Source organism: Chanodichthys erythropterus, chromosome 1 (genome assembly GCF_024489055.1).
Source record: "Chanodichthys erythropterus isolate Z2021 chromosome 1, ASM2448905v1, whole genome shotgun sequence".
Taxonomy (NCBI): Eukaryota; Metazoa; Chordata; class Actinopteri; order Cypriniformes; family Xenocyprididae; genus Chanodichthys; species Chanodichthys erythropterus.
This window is the reverse complement of record NC_090221.1, coordinates 33,807,892-33,826,737: the sequence shown is the minus strand read 5'-3', so window position 1 is coordinate 33,826,737 and position 18,846 is coordinate 33,807,892. Positions and strand designations below refer to the sequence as shown.

Genomic DNA, 18,846 nt, shown 5'->3' with positions numbered 1-18,846 from the left:
AAAATATGTTGTAAAATAACAAATACACATTAATAACTGCAGATCTATGTTTACATCTAAATTCAAGACTAATTATATTACAGAATCATTCATTAATTTTGATATCTTTGAACACTGCATCTATAAAAAGTTTACAGTTAAACTAATTACAATAATTGGCAGAAAATTGTTTATTATAATTATAATTATGGACTCTTTAGTTCCATTTGCTAACATAAGATGAATCAACAATAAAGAGTTGTTTTTTAGTAGTTTTTTATTCATTAACATTAACAAAGATTAATAAGTATTCAAATAGATTGCTTGTTGCTAGTTAACATTAGCTAGTGCATTAACTAACAAGACCTTATTGTAAAGTGTTAACAAAATATTTATTGAATATTGGTGTTCCACTATTTAATAAAAGAAACAAACCACTCAAGGCTGTATTACAGTTTTGTTTTTTTGTTTTTTTTTGCCAAACCTAAACCTAAAGTTGCCCTGATGTTTAAAAGTGGACCTATTATGCCCTTTTTCAAAGTCTTGATATCATTTTTGGGCTCTATTAGAATAGGTTTTAATGCTTGAATGTTCAATAAAACACATTATTTTTCACATATTTGACAGCTCCTCTCTTCCCAATCGGTCAGTAATGCACTGTTTAGTTCATGTCTATATTAAACCCCTCCTTCCGAAAAGCGCAATCGGCTGGACCAGTGTGTTGTGATTGGTCAAGCGCTTTGATCATGATTCTGAAATGTCACGTCCCTTACCAAAACCGCAAATTTCAACACACTAATAACTACCTCAGCCAGGCCTTGCCCCAGTTTTTTTGCATATGCCTTGGACGGGAATTATTTAAATGAGCAATATTGTGACGTGTTCATTCCGGGAAAAGACAACTCAAGACTACAATCGAGGCATTTCAGGGAGTTTAGAAACAGTGTGCACTGATATAGAGAACAACTCCCGAGTGACTTTGTGCTCTGTAAATTTGCAGACCTTTTTCATGCTCAAACAGCAACATTACACACTAAAGCAAGTTGAAAATGTAAAAAAGCATAATAGGACCTAATTAAGAAAAAGATAACCACACACACTACATGAAATGGAAAAAACAACAACACTCAATTACTTGCACAACAACGCCACAGGAAATGGTTCAGCACAAACAAAACATTCAGGGAAAACTAGAAACAAAGACCAGAGACAGGGATTGTTGTCATTTCTGAGATGAGTGGATGAACTGTAACATTTTATTTCTAAAGCATGTACTACATTTCTATTACTGCATGTTTTTCTACAGACTGTTTCATCAAAACCTCACATCTATCTTGAAGCCCATTCACTTTGTTCTTCCAACACTGTCTGTCTCTTTCATGGTTATTGGTTAGTTTGGTTTGCCACTACCTAAAACCACAAGAGACCAGCAAGATATTTTCCAATCACCCTCTTATACTCAACTTCGGTCAATCCTAAGTAGGCCTAATGTCTGCTACTCAAGTAAGCTGATCTCATCTTCTACATACACTCTTAAATAAAGGTTCTGTGGGGTACTGTATAGAACCCTAGGGTTCTTGACTCAATTTTAAAGAAAGCTTTATGTCAAAAAAGTTCTATATAAAGAGAAATGTATTTAATGATTGCATAATGCTTTCATGTTTAATGGGTTATGGGTTATTATAAAGATTCTGAGATACAGAAGATTTGTATCAAGCAGAGAATATTTGTAAGCAGAGAGTGAAAATGAAAATTTGAGAAAGAGATTTTGTGTCTCTTAAATATATAATGGTACTAAATGATTAGCATATTTATGTACCATGGTAATTAGATGGCACCCTAAGGTATTTCGAAAAATAGCAAAAAAATTGGTAATACTATGGTACTTTTTTGCCAGTGTGATGAGGTTAATGATATTGGAATGAAATAAAAGTGAATAAATGCAGTGAATAATGAATAATTTAAAGTGAATAATTACAGTTACTTCTGATGTAATTGCATTAAACACTGCATTGACTCCATATAACAATTCTATATAAAAGAATAGTGGATTTAACATCAATATTTAATGTGAATTTAATGTTAAATTGTATGTTTCAATGTAACCTTCCACCTTTAAATACTTTTGTCAGTTCAAGAATAATTTAAGCAATTTTATATTATTATTTACAAGAATTAAAAGAGCAGTTTCATGTCTATCCTTGTATTGTTTCAACTGGTTTAAATTGATATTTGATTTAGAAAGTAATTAGTAATAAGTAATGCAATACATTTTAGAAAAAGTAATTAGTACAGTAATCTGGATTACTAATAAATTAATTTAATTAATTGATTACTAACTTAATTAATTACCCAAAATTCAGTACAATGAAGCATTTTGATAAATTAACAATAAAGCAGTGCATGGATCCATTTTGGTAAACAGTTTCTATTTCTAAACAAAATCTCTGCATTGTCATCTCATAATTACGGTAATTCTGACAAGAGAATCAATGAGCTGCCAGGTTTTCATGCCGTATTGATGTACACTGTAAAAACATATTTTTTGAAGCTGTATATAAAACAAATTTTTGAAATATGTTTAACCACTCTAAGCTCGAATAAGTTGGCAAAACTCAAAATTTGAGGCAATCAGTTGCCTCAAAATTTTTAAGTTAAGAAATTCAAAGTTCAAGTAAGCAGAACTGGCAGATTTTTATTTTGTACTCATAAATTTGAACTGTTCTTAACGTGAAATGTTTGACTATACTATTTCATACATTTAACTTAAAATTTTCATTTAACACTAATGTGAACATTTTTATAAGTGCAAACTTAGCTAGCTATAACAAGTTAATTCAGAAAATGCTTGCTAACTTGCTAACATGTTAACAAAACCATGGTATAGCACTTGCTGAATGAGTATTTAACATACTTGCTCTCAAACCAAGCTGCATGCACCACTTGTCACCATGATGGTAACTCTCCAAAAACCCCAAAAACTCTTCTAAATTGTATCAAAACAATAATCACTACTAAATCTCCCACTTAACATTAGTCTTGCACACAAAAAAATGAACACTTAATTTTAGCATTTACTCTCCCTTGAGTTCCATGGGCAAAGCATGCTGGGGAAATTCCATTTCTATTTCTAAATTCCAGAAATTAGAAATAGAAATTCCAGCCCAGTTTCAGTTAAACTTAAGTTCTTCTAAATGAAAAGAAATTAGTTAAAAAAAAAAAAAAAAAACATTTCAGTTAACTTAAAATATATCAGTTCTGTGAACTGTGAAAAGAAAAAGAAAGTGCTAAATACTTAAAAAAGTTAATTTGACTGAACTAATTAGTTGAATTTAAGTTTGTCCTACTCAAACCAATTAACTATTTTGAGCATTAGGATTTACAATACTTCCAAATTTCACGTTTAATTCAATGCATTACTTGTCATTTCTTTGTCATTCGTGAAATTAACAATTTCTGAGTGAAAATTATTTCTACACCCAATTTTTTCCGGTGTATATGCTGACAGCGTTTCTGAGGTTTCAGGCTGCTGGTTTGTAAAAGCATCAGTGAGGAGTGCAGAAATAAGTGTGGTGAAAAGCAGCAGCGAGTAGGTTTCATGTGGGAGGCAGCATCACTCACATTAACCGTTCTCTTCTCTCAACTCATTAAGGATGAATTGTAATGGAAAAAAAGCATTTAGAAGCATCCCACATTAAACAGGCGACTCCACAAGTTAAAGTTCGCCTCGTTTTTCTCCCGGTTTCTCGTAATTCTCCAAAGCACTGCAGAATTTTGACTTTATGGCCATGTTTATAACTTTTCGGGCAGACTTTGAGTGACTCTGAGCCAGAGAGATGTCATCAGAGAATGCCAGAATGTTCCATTCCGGATGCAGAGGAACAGGGAAAAACTGCAGCCTGAAGCTATTGGCCACATCTGGAGTTTCAGACCCTTTCCAAAACACAGCCGTTGAAGCCATTAAGGGCCTGATGAAGCACTGCGACACAACGTCTACCTGCGTCAGTAGCTCAATGTGTTTTTGACTGACACGAGAGCTTTGCCGTATACTTTTAATGTAGATGTAATAAAAATTGCTATGCATATGATTTGCAAGTATATTCATTTTTAAATTAAATTCCCTCAAGCAGTTGAGGACACTAAAGACTTAGCCATCAGGGTTTAGTAGGGGTGTGATGGGACAGTTAGCTCATGAGACGAGACATAAGACTGGGTTCACAAGAACGAGATGAGATTTTTTTACACAATATTTTTAAGAAATCCTCAATGACGAAATACATGACTAGAAAATAGTCTGCAGGTGCATTTTGAAACTAATCATTGTGTAATGGGTGTCATTTCAGTTCTACTTTCTGAGTATGAATTATCATATGCAGTAAAAGACAACAATGCTCAAGCGCTGTAAAAGGTTTTGCCACAAAATCAACTGACTGGCTTCTATCCTGTATGATTTCATATGAGTCTCTTCAGACTTTAGAACTGTACATAAATTATGAGCTTCTAAACCTTTTGACCTCCTAACTGAACTCCTTTCCACAAATTGATCATAGAAATATAAACAGTATAAATAAAAATGAATAACACAGATGTCTTGGTCTTATTAAGTGCAAACAATAAGTGCAACCATAATCAAAGTACTCTCTCAATATTGCAAACAGAATGACAACAAGTGCAAATAGAGACCAAATGTTTCTTCAAGCATGATACAGAGCTGAGAGGTGGTTACAACTACCCAGCCCAGCCTAAGATAGCTTTCATATTGGGAGATATTTGCATGCATCAGGGAGCCGCTCTCAAAGTGTGAGGTATTGAAATCGTGTTTGAATGCGCACTTGTGTTTTACTTTCATGACTGCACTATTTACACTGTAAACAGTTCTACAACTGATAGGCCATTTATCAGACGCTTGGGCTCTGTTGTGCAACGAATCCTCTGCCATGGTCTTGTCAGTCACTTACTCTCGTCATGTGATCAGCGAATTCTGCTTCCTGCAGCACTACACACGGCTCTCGTGTTAGATGAGTTGGAAGGGATTGAAACGACCATTATCTAACTGAATTAAATTCTAAATTTAATTTCTATAAAAAGCAAAACGACAGTGCAGGCATAATGTAAACGTAGCAGTGGCATAATCTATCCTAATTTCACCCTCACACTCCATCATAGCAATATCGTGAGGCAGCTTTTCACGTCGATGAAATAAATTTTGTCACATTTCAATCTTTCGAGATCTCGTGGCACAAGATCTCGTCAAACCTCTAGGGTTTAGCAAACTTCAGAATTGAAGAACCGGCTCCTTTTCAGTTCATGAGCATACATTTAAATTGAACCCGCAATACCGCACTGGAAGTTGAATTGGAATGACAGGATGAATTTACTGAACTGCAATTCAACACAGCTACTGCATTCTGGAAAATGAAGTGTTCTATTTATACATCCTTCGGATCATTTATAATCGTTTTTCTGCATTTACATGTTTTGTGTGTGTGTTTGTGTGTGTGTAAAAAAAAAAAATTTATTACCATTGTTACCTTTATTATCATTATAAGTGAACCTAAATGGTCTTGCGCCTCCGTACCCGGTCCCTCATATAATTCGATCTTGGTCTTTTGTCTATTCCTCGTTTTCGGCTGTCCACTGTAGGTGGCAGGTCATTTAGTGTTAATGCTCCTAAATTATGGAATTGGCTACCCCTTACACTTTGTAACATATCATCTTTGCCTACCTTCAAGATTCAGCTAAAAACGTATCTTTTCAATATGTATTTTGGATAATGTGGCTATATCTTGCCTTATGTGTTTGTATTGTGTATGTGGATGTGCAAATATATTGTATAGCACAATGTGAAGCGACCTTAAGCTTTGGAAAGGCGCTATATAAATAAAACTTCAAGGAACACATTAAAATAATTTTAAAAAATCCATTCCTTTATATAATGATAAAACGAAAACCAACTCACACATATAGTCTCAGCAGACCTGCAGGATTTTCTTCTTTCCACAAAGGTGATTATTCAAAATTGCTAAATGAGGAGCTCCAATGTTTTCAGTTCAAAGCATGTAAAATATATAATGTAGAGACATCACTCTCTACCAATCATATGACTGACCTACCTGTTACCCATTTACTGTATCTTTTAAGGACTGATTTCGCAGTTTATGTCAGTTTCATACTTCCTTCTCATACATCAGACAAGTTGTGAAATAAAAAAAAGGTGTTACTAGCCTTGCAAAATCCAAACCACTTTTTTGAGTCATTTCTCAATCTGTTGCTCACAGTAGATTTGTATTTTAGTGTTTGAAAGTGAGTGAAAATTAATATTTGGGAAAGAGATTTTGTGTCTCTTAACATTCATACACTGAGGCTCCGCTCACAAAAATGAAGGTGGATAAATGCTTCATGCTCAATGTTGAGAAGGTTTGAAATATATCCATCTGTCTGTCATTCTAACTTTCAGATCAATCAGTTTGTCTTGACAAACTTTCCTTTTTTAGTTTAAAAATTAGTTATATGATATATGTTTCTTTTTATTTTACTGTAATTCTACTTCCTTTCATTCAAATTATAATTGCAATTTCAATTCAAATTCAATTTAAATTAATGAACTGAAATGAAAGACATTCTCAATTCCAAAAGATGTACAACTGTGTTTGCCCCAATATCTTTACAAGAAAAACTACAGTTTTACATTTTCTTAAGAAAAATATCCATATAACTCAACTGACAATCAACTAACTCACCATCATGATGCTAAACTTTTGTGGGTGGTTGCTAGGGAGTTGTTAGGGAGTTTCTAAAGTGTTCTGAGTGGTTGTTAGGTAGTTTCAAATGATCTTGTCTGAAATTAATCCTGCACTCAAGTCTCAGTGATCTTCCTGTCTGTAGATGTGGTTCACATCTCTCTTTCAGTGTGCACCTGTAGGATTTTTTCACCTGTTTTATGGTCCATCAGGTAAAAATGTTTTATTACTTAGAAAAAAAAAAAGTACAAAACACCAACCGTAACTACGATCAACAAGGGAAGCTTGCCTTAGTAAACACCACTAAACAATGACTCAATAAGCTAAAGATGGAATGACTCCGACAGATAATAGTCCACCATCACAGTCAAAACCATGAACTCATCAAACCAAACCCTGTAACTCCAAACAATCTGTCAAACACCCCCACATTAGAAACACTCAAAGAGAGAGACAGCTTTAAATGATTACAGCTCAAACTCGGACTCACAGTTCAACCAGCCTGCTATCAGAGTGACAGAGAAGGAAAGGAAATGAAGGACGAGGAAGTGGCGGTAGCATTCCTGTGGTGATGGAGGGATGATGAGCGTAAGACCAGAAACACACTCGACAGAAGTACACAGACACAAATGCCTGTTCAACAATCTGCAAGTGTGCGATCTCATAATATTTAATGTGCATTGCTATGTTACATCAACGTAAAAAAAAAACCTGGATGGAAATGAACACATGGGATGGAAACTGTGCTTTATTTGCAAATGGTTTATGTGACTTTTTCAAGTTTAATTTGCATGTTTGGTTAAAACATAGCTATTGCATTATTGTCACAGTAGGAAAATTTAGAACTCAAGAGGGTGATAATGTTTCCTGTGGCTTTAAACCGAATGTTTTATTGTTCAGAAAGATAGACATAAACATGTCAACTTTGCCATGACTGTGGTAGTTTGTAAACTGACAGTAGAATTTCAAACACATTTATAGTGCTCCATGTGGCAACACTAAGACTGCAAGACAATGCAACTTGAAACTTGACGTAAGACTTTCGACTTTCATCTTCGGAAAACAAACTAAGATCTTTTTGATCTCTCAGGCTTCATTAAAAAGATCTTCACTTGTGTTTTGAAGATGAACGAAAGTGTTACAGGTTTGGAACGACATGAAGCGGAGTAATTCATAACAGAATTTTCATTTTTGGATGAACTAACCCTTTTAATGCAATGCATGACATCAAATTTGTGTAGCTATAAGCATTTGCATTCACATAGAAATTTCCCCAAAGCTTTGCTGGACTGTGCCCGGTTGCATAAAGCACCTTAAGTTTTTCCCTCAAGTATGACACTTAAGGCGTGATTTCCCCTTAACTAAGGGAATGACTTAAGGGTGTTGCATATAATCTCTTAAACTGTTCACTTAGGTAAGGGAAACCGTTAAATGTTTCACAACAGCAACCCAGGTTTTGCCGTTATAAAATTCTACTGTTGCCATTGACACATTATTTGTTAATACGTATCATGGTAAGTTTTCACAGAAAACAACATAAGATGGATAAGGAAAACAAAAAAGAAAACCAAATATGAAAGAAAACGACCAGACGAGAAACTCAAATTGAAAGTTTACTCAAAATTGAGATTTCTGCCGTCATTCACTCACCCTCATGTCGTTCCAAACCCATAAGGACTTTTCATCTTTGGATAACAAATAAAGATATTTTTAATATTCTCTCATCATTTATGTCCATTTATTGAAAGACATCCATATGATTACGGCTGTGTCGGAAGCTCAAACGTGCGCGCAAGAACCAATGAGGTTTGTTTTTGCTTGTGATGCACACACGTTTGCGCTTCTGTTGACCATATAAGATATGTGCTACATATGTGATTTCATCAATGTTTATGTGAATAAACCGCAAAGGTACAATTTGTTTATCATATATAGTGGTCGATCGTGTCTCGTTAGAAGACTTGGATTGAACCTGCTCACTCCGTGTGACACTTAAGGTGAAGTTTTCCTAACCTTATGTTATACTTAGGGGAAATGACGGTTAAGGGGCTTTAGGCAACACTTACGGTTTTTTAAGGGATTACTTAAGTGAAAAATACATACTTAAGGGAAATTCTTAGGGTTTATGACGTTTCACCTAAAGAAACCCTTAAGTAATACTTACCGGTTATTTTCTGCAACACCCTTAAGTTTAAGGGAAAAATAAGGGCGATCTTAAGGGAAAATTACACTTAAGGTGCTTTATGCAACCAGGCAATGATCTCTACAATCAACAGAGGTGGACATGGAAACTTTGCATTTCTGTAAAATGACTAAAACACAACGCAAACAGTCATGCACACAAACATGCCAATGCAAACAAACACACACACACACACACACACACACACACACACACACACACACACACACACACACAAAGTGTTCTGTATTTCCTAAAGAGAACTAGTTATCTAAAGAAGGTCTAATAATATTTTCTTTGGTCTGTTAAGCCAGTTTTCCCAGTCGAACCCAACACTGTCTCCCTGTGTGTGTGTCTGTTTGACTTGGACTGAGTGCAGAGAGACAGACAGAAATGCAGCTCATTTAGATTAATGAAGACAGCATCATCCGTCTTTCTTTCTGCATTATTGTAATAGCCGCTGGTCATCGTTATTTCTGCGTGCTGTAATCTTGGTGGTCATTAACCGCAGGATGCGGCAGATTAAACAGACACTTGAGTGAACGAGTGAAGGAACTTCACCCTGATGAAAGAAGGAAAACTTCTGCTTGAGTGCCGAAAGAGACTAAAATCTGAATTATACCAATGTTTCTTTGCCATTTACCATGGTAATATCTTAATATTATTTTTTAATGGACATTTAGCATGGTAATACTGTAGTTTTTAAGACAGTACCATATTAATACCTTGAGTTTTGGACAGTTAGCAAGAAAATAAAATGGAAAACCATGAAATGGTTTTTAAGATATGATACCATGGTAATACCATGATACATGATATTGGTCCCACCTGCAAAATCATTTAATTCTTAATGATTACCAATTAATTACTTATAGTGACTTCGGAGAAGAAGATGTTAACAGGACAAAAGGGTAAATAAATTCATAAACTTGTAATAAACTTTTTTTGTTGTTTTTTAGATTAGATTCAATTTCATTGTCATTGTGCAGAATACAAGAGCCAATGAATGAATGACTGACCAAATGAATGAATTACCGAATTAATTAAAGACAGAATGAATTAATGACCCAATGAACTAATTAATTAATGACAGAATGAATGACCGAATAAATGCATTACAGTTTTTTTTATTCGCTTTGGTACTATTTTCACAAGTAAGGTGTACATTTTCAAAACTCTTAGTACTAATATCACAAAAGTGCACTTTTTTCAAACATTTCAGAATATTTTCAATTGTTTTAGTACAATACACAAAATCACAAAGTATCCTTTTCACTACACAAAATAAGTGTTTCATCTATATAAATGTTTCATTTGCAGTAACTGCCTTTCATAATGCTATTACTATCAAACTTGTGATTTGCATCTCTTTTCGTTCAGTTTAATACATCTGTCTATTATTTAATCCAACTGAACTTAATGGTTAATCAATGGATCATTTGGTACACCTATAGATATCTATAGATATTGATTCTATAGGCATAGTTTCTATAGACATTTTTTGGCAATTTTGGATATGGATAATAAAATGTAATTATTTATAAGCAATTTATCTTAGATGATGACCAAAATTTTCATATTGAGTGTGTGGTCCTGCAACACTGCATTGTGAACCAAATATCCCAACAAGGATGGTAATACCAGTAATTTTAGACCTTGTTTGAGGATTTTTTTGTCCCCATGAGGAAAACAGCTTATAAATCAAAAGAAATTATATTTTTATAAAATGTAAAAATGCATAAAGTTTTCTGTGATAGGTACGTTTAGGGGTAGGGTTAGTGTAGGGGATTGAATATACAGTTGAATATACAGACAGAATATACCATTATGCCTATGGAGAGTCCCCGTAAACCACATATACCAACGTAACATCTATAAGATCAGTTATAGATTCAGTCATGTGGTACAGTGAGAACATTTACTGTATTGGCAGCAAACTCTGTTCTACACAAAACCTCATGACTGTGTCATACTCACTGAATAGATACTATTACAAACTTAAAGGATTTTCTGTCAATTATGTAGTTTTGGTAATGTAAGTGTATTTTCTAATTGTGGCATCTGTAGCCTGTGTAAATGTTTCAGCAACAAGGGCGATTTGAAACATGTATCTTGCATTGTTTGCTATTGAATGAACTGATTGTTAAAAGTACTAAACTGAAAGAAGATCATACTCTTGTGTTTCGGTGATTAAACCAAATGTTCTAATTACATATTACAATGATCTAGTGTTTGAAACAGTGATTATGTAAAATGAAACTTGTACAGCTAGAATGAAAGCATGAGATCAAGTTTTGAAAGAATGACTAGCTGTGTTACAAGTGTGATCAGTTTGGATTTTTGTACTAAGAGTTTTGAAAATATACAACTTACTTGTGAAAATAGTATCAAAGCGAATAAAAAAAAACTGTAATGACTGAATGAATTAATGACCGAATGAATGAATAACCAAATGAACTAATTAATGATCGAATGAATGACTGAATAAATGCATTAATTAATGACTGAATGAATTAATGACAGAATGAATGACAGAATTAATTAATTAATTAATGACCGAACGGATGAATGTCTGAACGAATGACCGACTGAATGAATGACCCAAAAATATAATGACTGAATGAATGTCCAAATGAATGACCGAACATATGAATAACCGAATGAATGAAAGACTTAATGACTGAAAGAATGACTGACTGAATTAATAAATTACAGAATAAATGACCGAATGAATGAATGAATAATAGTTTTTTTAGATTAGATTCAACTTTGTCATTGTGCAAAGCCAATTAAATGTAGTGCAAAATTCAGAATTAGATAATAGCACTGAATTTAATGAATGAATGAATGATTGAATTTTTAAATATTTCAAAGCTTAACATGGGACAAATGCTGCAAATACACTATTATTTAGAGGCATATACATAGTTTATCTGCAGCTTAGTTGATCAGTAATAGTATTCTGTATTGTATCTTTGAAGCAATCAAACATGTACTTTCTGAAAGGTTTTTTGTGTGTTTCGTGATTCAGCACAGCAGATCATGTCGGCACACGGGGGTCTTTGCGGTTCTGCCTGACCCTGTTCATGAGCTCCACTCATCCGCTGCTAATGGGGAGCACATTTTTCATGGGACTGGTATGCAGCCCAGATGAGGGGGGTCAGGAAACAGCTGGTGACGCAGCAGTCATAGAGCGATCCATCCGCCCCAACAACTCGATTTCACTCCTGACAGTCCTATCGCAGATATCGCATTCACTCATGCCTTACTCACACGCATGACTAATAACAGCCTGTTCTGGAGGAACTGGACAGAAACTTCTCATGACACAACAATGAGTTGAATCTGAACCGCATGAGTAAAGGGACTTTCTAGTACACCGTGCCATGAAGGTACCGCACCAGCACATTAGCATATAAGAGCTTTGGAAACTGAGATCAGCTGTTGAACATCTGTGTGACTCACAGCCCAGACTGATCGAAATATATACAAAGTCCTACGCTTCAGATAACTGTCAGTGCCAATGAACTACAGCCGGCTCTGACTTCTACAAATGTTTGGGTTGTAGTGCAAAATCATTCATGCACAAAACATTTTGTAAACACTGTATAGCTTATTTCAATAATGCCATTTTTATAAGTCTCCCTATCTACCTACATGAAATTACAACTATAAATATATATCCTGGATGAATAAATGCATGGATGGATGAATGCAGACAGTAAATATATATATATATATATATATATATATATATATATATAGATGGTGGTGGTGAGATGCAAGGTGTGGCTTTTCATGTGGTTAACATGATCCAAATACTATGGAAGATCAAATTTAACCCTATAAAATTTACCCTTTAAAGGATGAGTTACAATTTTTACAGATGTTTACATTTACATTTACATTTACATTTATGCATTTGGCAGACGCTTTTATCCAAAGCGACTTACATTGCATTATACTATACATTTGTATCTGAGTATGTGCAATCCTTGGGATCGAACCCATGACCTTGGCATTGCTAGTGCCATGCTCTAACCACTGAGCTACAGGAAAGCTATATAGATGTTCCTGTTTTTGTTAATGAACAAGTATTTACATCTGCATCCTAACTTAAGATACTGCTACTGTCAACTCAAGCTACTGACAGAAAATGTGTAATATTCATTTGTGAAATGTTGACCTGTTTGGCAAGTGTTTTTCATGTTCTGATAATAAAACCACAATTATCTGTTCCACAACTTTCACTCAGGAGCAAAAATCTGCCTTTAAACTTGAAATAAATAAAGATCTGACATTTATTGTGATAATTATCAATATCGACTGATATAAACAATTTTCTTGGCCATGTCGTATGTCTTTTTTGGCCATATAGCAACCCCCTATATATATATATATATATATACACACACACACACACACACACACACACACACACATTTTTAAGTAAGATATTTTACATAAACAATGTTTACATGAAGTCCACAAGGCAAAAAAAAATTAGCTGAATTTATAAATATGACCCAATTCAAAATTTAATGAACCCTTGATTCTTAATACTGTGTGTCATTCCCTGGATGACCCACATTTATTTTTATATTTTGTGATGGTTATTCATGAGTCTCTTGTTTGTCCTGAGCAGTTAAACTGCCCAATATTCTTCAAAAAAATCCTTGAGGTCCCAAAATTCTTCAGTTTTCCAGCATCTTTTGCGTATTTGAACCCTTTCCAGCAGTGGATGTATGATTTTGAGATCCATCTTTTCACAACTGAGGGACTCAAACACAACTGTTAAAAAGGTTCAAACATTCACTGATGCTCCAGAAGGAAACACAATGCATTAAGACCTGGGGGGTGAAAACTTTTGAATTTGAAGATCAAGAAATATTGAACATAATTTGTCTTCAGGCAAACGTTTAAGTATCTTCTGTTGCTTCCGAAGGGCAGTACTAAATTAAAAAAAAGAAAAAGATATTTAAACAAAATAAGAACAATTTGTACATCTTCATCCAGTTCAAAAGTTTTCACCCCTGACTTTTAATGCATTGTGTTTCCTTCTGGAGCACCAGTGAATGTGTTAACCCTTTTTAATAGTTGAGTTTGAGTCCCTCAGTTGTCCTTACTTTGAAAAGATGGATCTCAAAATCATTCAGTCACTGCTGGAAAGGGTTCAAACATGCAAAAGATGCTGGAAATCTGAAGAATTTTTGGAACCTGGATGATTTTTATGAAGAACAGAGTTCAGTTTAACTGCTCAGAACAAACAAGGGACTCATGAACAACCATAACAAAACAAAAAATCAACCGTAGATCATCCAGGTAACCACACACAGTATTAAGGATCAAGGGTTCACAAACGTTTGAGCGGGTTGTTTTTATAAAATTCAGCAATTTATTTGTCTTGTGGACCATATGTAAAAAAAAATTATGTAAAAAAAAATGTCTTGCTCAGGAGAGTACTAAGACAAAAATGAAGAGCTTTTAGAGATTATTTGGGGACAAAGGCTCATCATAATGATGTAAACAATGTGACATTTGCTTTATGCTTCTATCAAAATGTTTGTAAGCAGCATAAGATAAAAGTCATGAATATAAACAACTAGATTCTGGTATGCTGTCAGTCTTTAAAAACTGTTATATGACACAAACATTGCTGAGAACAGACAGAGAGAGTTTCAATGACAGCAGAAGCGTTCAAATAAACCATCACCACCGCAGTTCAACACACAAAAAGGACAACACCACATTATAACACCTCACAAACCAAAATAAACATCCGATGTTGACGAGCGTGTGTAAAGGTGTTCAAATACAGACTGTAAAACACAGATTTGTTTGCTCTCGCTGAACTCAGCACATTCTCATTCAAATGCAATGTGTTTAACACACAAACAAACAGCCGAAATTGACCTTTCCCAAATAAAAGCTGAAAAAGTCTCATGGAAAACACATACTGCATCTCTTGGATGAGATATATCTCACAATGGCTGTCTATCATTGCCCACATCTAGGTGAAAACACTAAACTTCTTCATGACAGAACATGCACTAACCTACAATAACATAAGAGGGTTACAAATGAGGCGAAGTTTAGTCTACAATCTTACCGTCTAACTTCTGGAAAATATCACATTTCTGCTGACAAGCTTCTTTTACAGCTTTGTTTTCACTGTTTATCCTGGAAGTCATTTGGTAAGACTACAAAAATATTTCAAACTAGCATTTTTCCAAAACCTCCTGGAGTAAAACACACCAGAATCGAAAGGAAATGACAGTTAAATCCACTCACATCTCTTACCTTTAACAGCTCAGACGCCTGGACGTCAGATCAAAATCATGTCTAGGAAAAGCCTCCGTTCTTGCTATCTTATCGCCTTATGCCTCTCTTCGTCTCTCTCTCTCTCTCTCTCGAGACGTGTGAGCAACAGCGTCCAATTATCTGCCGTTTTGTAGTGGTCGCACATACAGCTGCGTGAGGGAGGGATGGAGCTAAAGCTTCGGTCTCCAGGGTCCCAGACGGAGAGGAGGTTGGGCAGCAGATCTGTTTATTTAGTCAAATGACCACAGCAGGGCTCACTCACTCGCTAGTAAAACCAACATCCCTACAAAGGTACCACAGACTAAAGCCTAATGCAGTTAATAACAGAAAAGTCACAGATGAGACCTCCTTTAATGTCTTGACTATTTCTGAAAAGAGAGTTTTGTTTAAGTCTCCTGTTTCTTCTGAAAAAAGACCCCAATAATCTCACGTGTCTCAGAAGTTGAGTTAAATTTCAGAATCTCAACAATGTCTCAAACTGTGCTTAGATTTGCAATCTGCAATCAAAAGTCAATATAAATAATGTGAGCTGCTCTCCACATTTATTTTATTGCTTACTGAATGATGACTAGTGACTCATTCGGGTCTGTTTTAAGAGAAACACCTTTATCTTTAACTTGATTTACTTGAATGCGTAACTGAGAACACATTGGACTCACTTTTAAAAGTCTGGGGTCAGTAAGATTTTTTAATGTTTTTGTTTAAGTCTCTTCTGCTCATCAAGACTGCATTTATTTGATCAAAAATACAGTTGTGAGTTATAATCAGAATTGTGATATAAAGTCAGAATTGTGAGTTATAATGTCAGAATTATGATATAAAGTCAGAATTGTGTGATATAAAGTCAGAATTGTGAGTTATAATCAGAATTGTGATATAAAGTCAGAATTGTGAGTTATAATGTCAGAATTATGATATAAAGTCAGAATTGTGTGATATAAAGTCAGAATTGTGAGTTATAATCAGAATTGTGATATAAAGTCAGAATTGTGAGTTATAATGTCAGAATTATGATATAAAGTCAGAATTGCCAGTTGTGAAGTCAGAATTGTGATATAAAGTCAGAATTGTGTGATATAAAGTCAGAATCGTGAGTTATAAAGTCAGAATTGTGAGTTATAAAGTCAGAATTGTGAGTTATAAAGTCAGAATTGTGAAATATAAAGTCAAAATTGTGAGTTATAAAATCAGAATTGCGATTTATTAAGTCAGAATTGCGAGTTATTAAGTCAGAATTGCGAGTTATTAAGTCAGAATTGTGAGTTATAAAATCAGAATTGTGAGTTATAAAATCAGAATTGTGAGTTATTAAGTCAGAATTGCGAGTTATTAAGTCAGAATTGCAAGACAAGTCAGAATTGTGAGTTATAAAATCAGAATTGTGAGATATAAAGTCAGTATTGCGAGTTATTAAGTCAGAATTGCAAGTTATTAAGTCAGAATTGTGAGATATAGTCAGAATTGCAAGACAAAGTCAGAATTGTGAGTTATAAAATCAGAATTGTGAGTTATAAAATCAGAATTGCGAGTTATTAAGTCAGAATTGCGAATTATTAAGTCAGAATTGCAAGTTATTAAGTCAGAATTGTGAGATATAAAGTCAGAATTGCGAGTTATTAAGTCAGAATTGCGAGTTATTGAGTCAGAATTGTGAGATATAGTCAGAATTGCAAGACAAAGTCAGAATTGTGAGTTATAAAATCAGAATTGCGAAATATAAAGTCAGAATTGTGAGTTATAAAGTCAGAATTGTGATATAAAGTCAGAATTGTGAGTTATAAAGTCAGAACTGCGACTTTATTTTGCAATTCTGACTTTATATCATGTAATTCTGATGTTACAATTCACAACTGCGAGAAGAAAAGCCAGAATTGTGAGATAAAAATTTAAATTTTAATTAAGTAGCAGAAACAAGCTTTCATAGACAGTTGTTTCATAGACAAGCTTTTCATAAACAGTTGTGGTGCTTGATATTTTTGTGGAAACTGATGCATGCTATTTTTCAGGATCCTTTGATGAATAGAAAGTTCAAAAGAATAACATTTATTTGAAACAGAAATCTTTTGTAACATTATAAATGTTTTTACTGTCACTTTTAAATTATTAGCTAAATAAAAGTATAATTTTCTTTGAGCAATGACATTTTCCTGAAAACAAAAACAGCCATACCGTGTGGAGTGAGAGGCCTCTCTGAACGCGGCGGTGTCTTTCTTCCAGAGGTTTGGTAGACCTGAGGAAACACACAACAACACGAGCCCAGCCAGAACTCCTCAGCAACAGTCGCCTGTTTCTGTTTCGCTGAAAACACGAGCCGCAGGAAAATGAGATGGATTTTGGCAACTCTCACAATGAACTGCCCTGCTGAAGAGAAGAAAAGAAGAAGAAACAAAAAGAGGAGAGAAAGTTCTTTTCAGGCCAGAAAAGCACTCTGTGCAGACAGCACTCGAGCCAGAATCAAAAAATGGAAAATGTAATGGTATAAAGTGCGGTTTTGGTGGAGGGAAGGTGTGTCAATAGCAGCGTATGGTGCTGAGAGCTCACGCATACACATATACAAAGTATGAGGGTCTGTTTTCAATCTTGGCTTTTCTGCTCTCTTTCTCTTTCTCTCTCTCTCTCTCTCTCCCGGGCAGCAAGCAGTGTAGCTTGCAAATTCATAACAACATCCAACAGCTGAGTAAGACCTTTTCGCTTTATTACAGGGGGAGAGAGAGAGAGAGAGAGAAGTTGTTGGCATTCACCCTGTAATTGTGTGAGTGAACACAAAATGTCCTGATCAACTGAGACTCATTAGAGGCCTTGAACAGACACACATGAGCTGCAACAACAAGATACACACAAAAGCGCAGGAATAAAAGGTTCTGTGCCAAAGAATTACAATGCTGGCTTGTCACAGACATTTTGTTATTGTACATTCCTGGGTTTAGTTTTTTTTTTTTTTTTTTCGTGCTTAAGATGTTGAAATGCAAAATGTGATTGCTGTATCACATTTGTATTAAAGGGATACACATAAAAATAAGGGGAAACAAAAGAAGATATTTTGAAGAATGTTGGTAACCAAGCAGTTGATGGGCACCATTGACTTCCAGTATGGACAAAAAAAAAAAATACCATGAGGCCCATCAACTGTCTTCTAATCCGACATTCTTCAAAATATCATCTTTTGTGTCCAGCAGAAGAAAGAAACTCATACAGGTTTGGAACAACTTGAGGGTGAGTAAATGATGACAGAATTTTCATTTTTAGGTGAACTGTCCCTTTAAGGACAGCAGCCATTTTGTTGTTCCTGTGTCGCAATGGTACGTTACCTACTTAAAACATGAAAAATTAATTCAAAGACCCAATAACTTCATTACAATTTGTGTGACAAAGCTGACACAGAAAATAGACACACAATTACATAAAATAATGAAAATCAACCACTCACCAGAGTCTGTGTCGCCTTGTTGAATCATTGCAGGTGAATTGGGAACAAAGGAGGACCATCAGGATGAAGATTGACAGATATTGCCTGATTTTACAAATGTTTACATAAATATCTGACATGTTCACCACAAGCAGATACACTGACCCAAACATCTGTAAAGCTTAAAAAATGAGTTAAGGCATAGTTCACACCTGGTT

The 18,846-nt window shown here is 34.7% G+C and overlaps 1 protein-coding gene across 6 annotated transcripts in view; it reads right to left on the bottom strand.

Moving 5' to 3' along the window:
* The window catches only part of pdgfrb (platelet-derived growth factor receptor, beta polypeptide), a 52,734-nt gene extending 35,204 nt beyond the window's left edge, over window positions 1-17,530 (bottom strand). For 2 of the 6 annotated variants that reach the window (XM_067386885.1, XM_067386972.1), the window contains exon 1: window positions 15,202-15,408. The gene's annotated coding sequence lies outside the window, so the exon portion shown is untranslated. Of the gene's footprint in view, window positions 1-15,010; window positions 15,165-15,192; window positions 15,646-17,391 lie in introns of those variants that run through there. The other 4 variants (XM_067387113.1, XM_067386795.1, XM_067387031.1 and 1 more) reach the window with 4 other exon arrangements.
* Window positions 17,531-18,846: the final 1,316 nt, after the last annotated feature.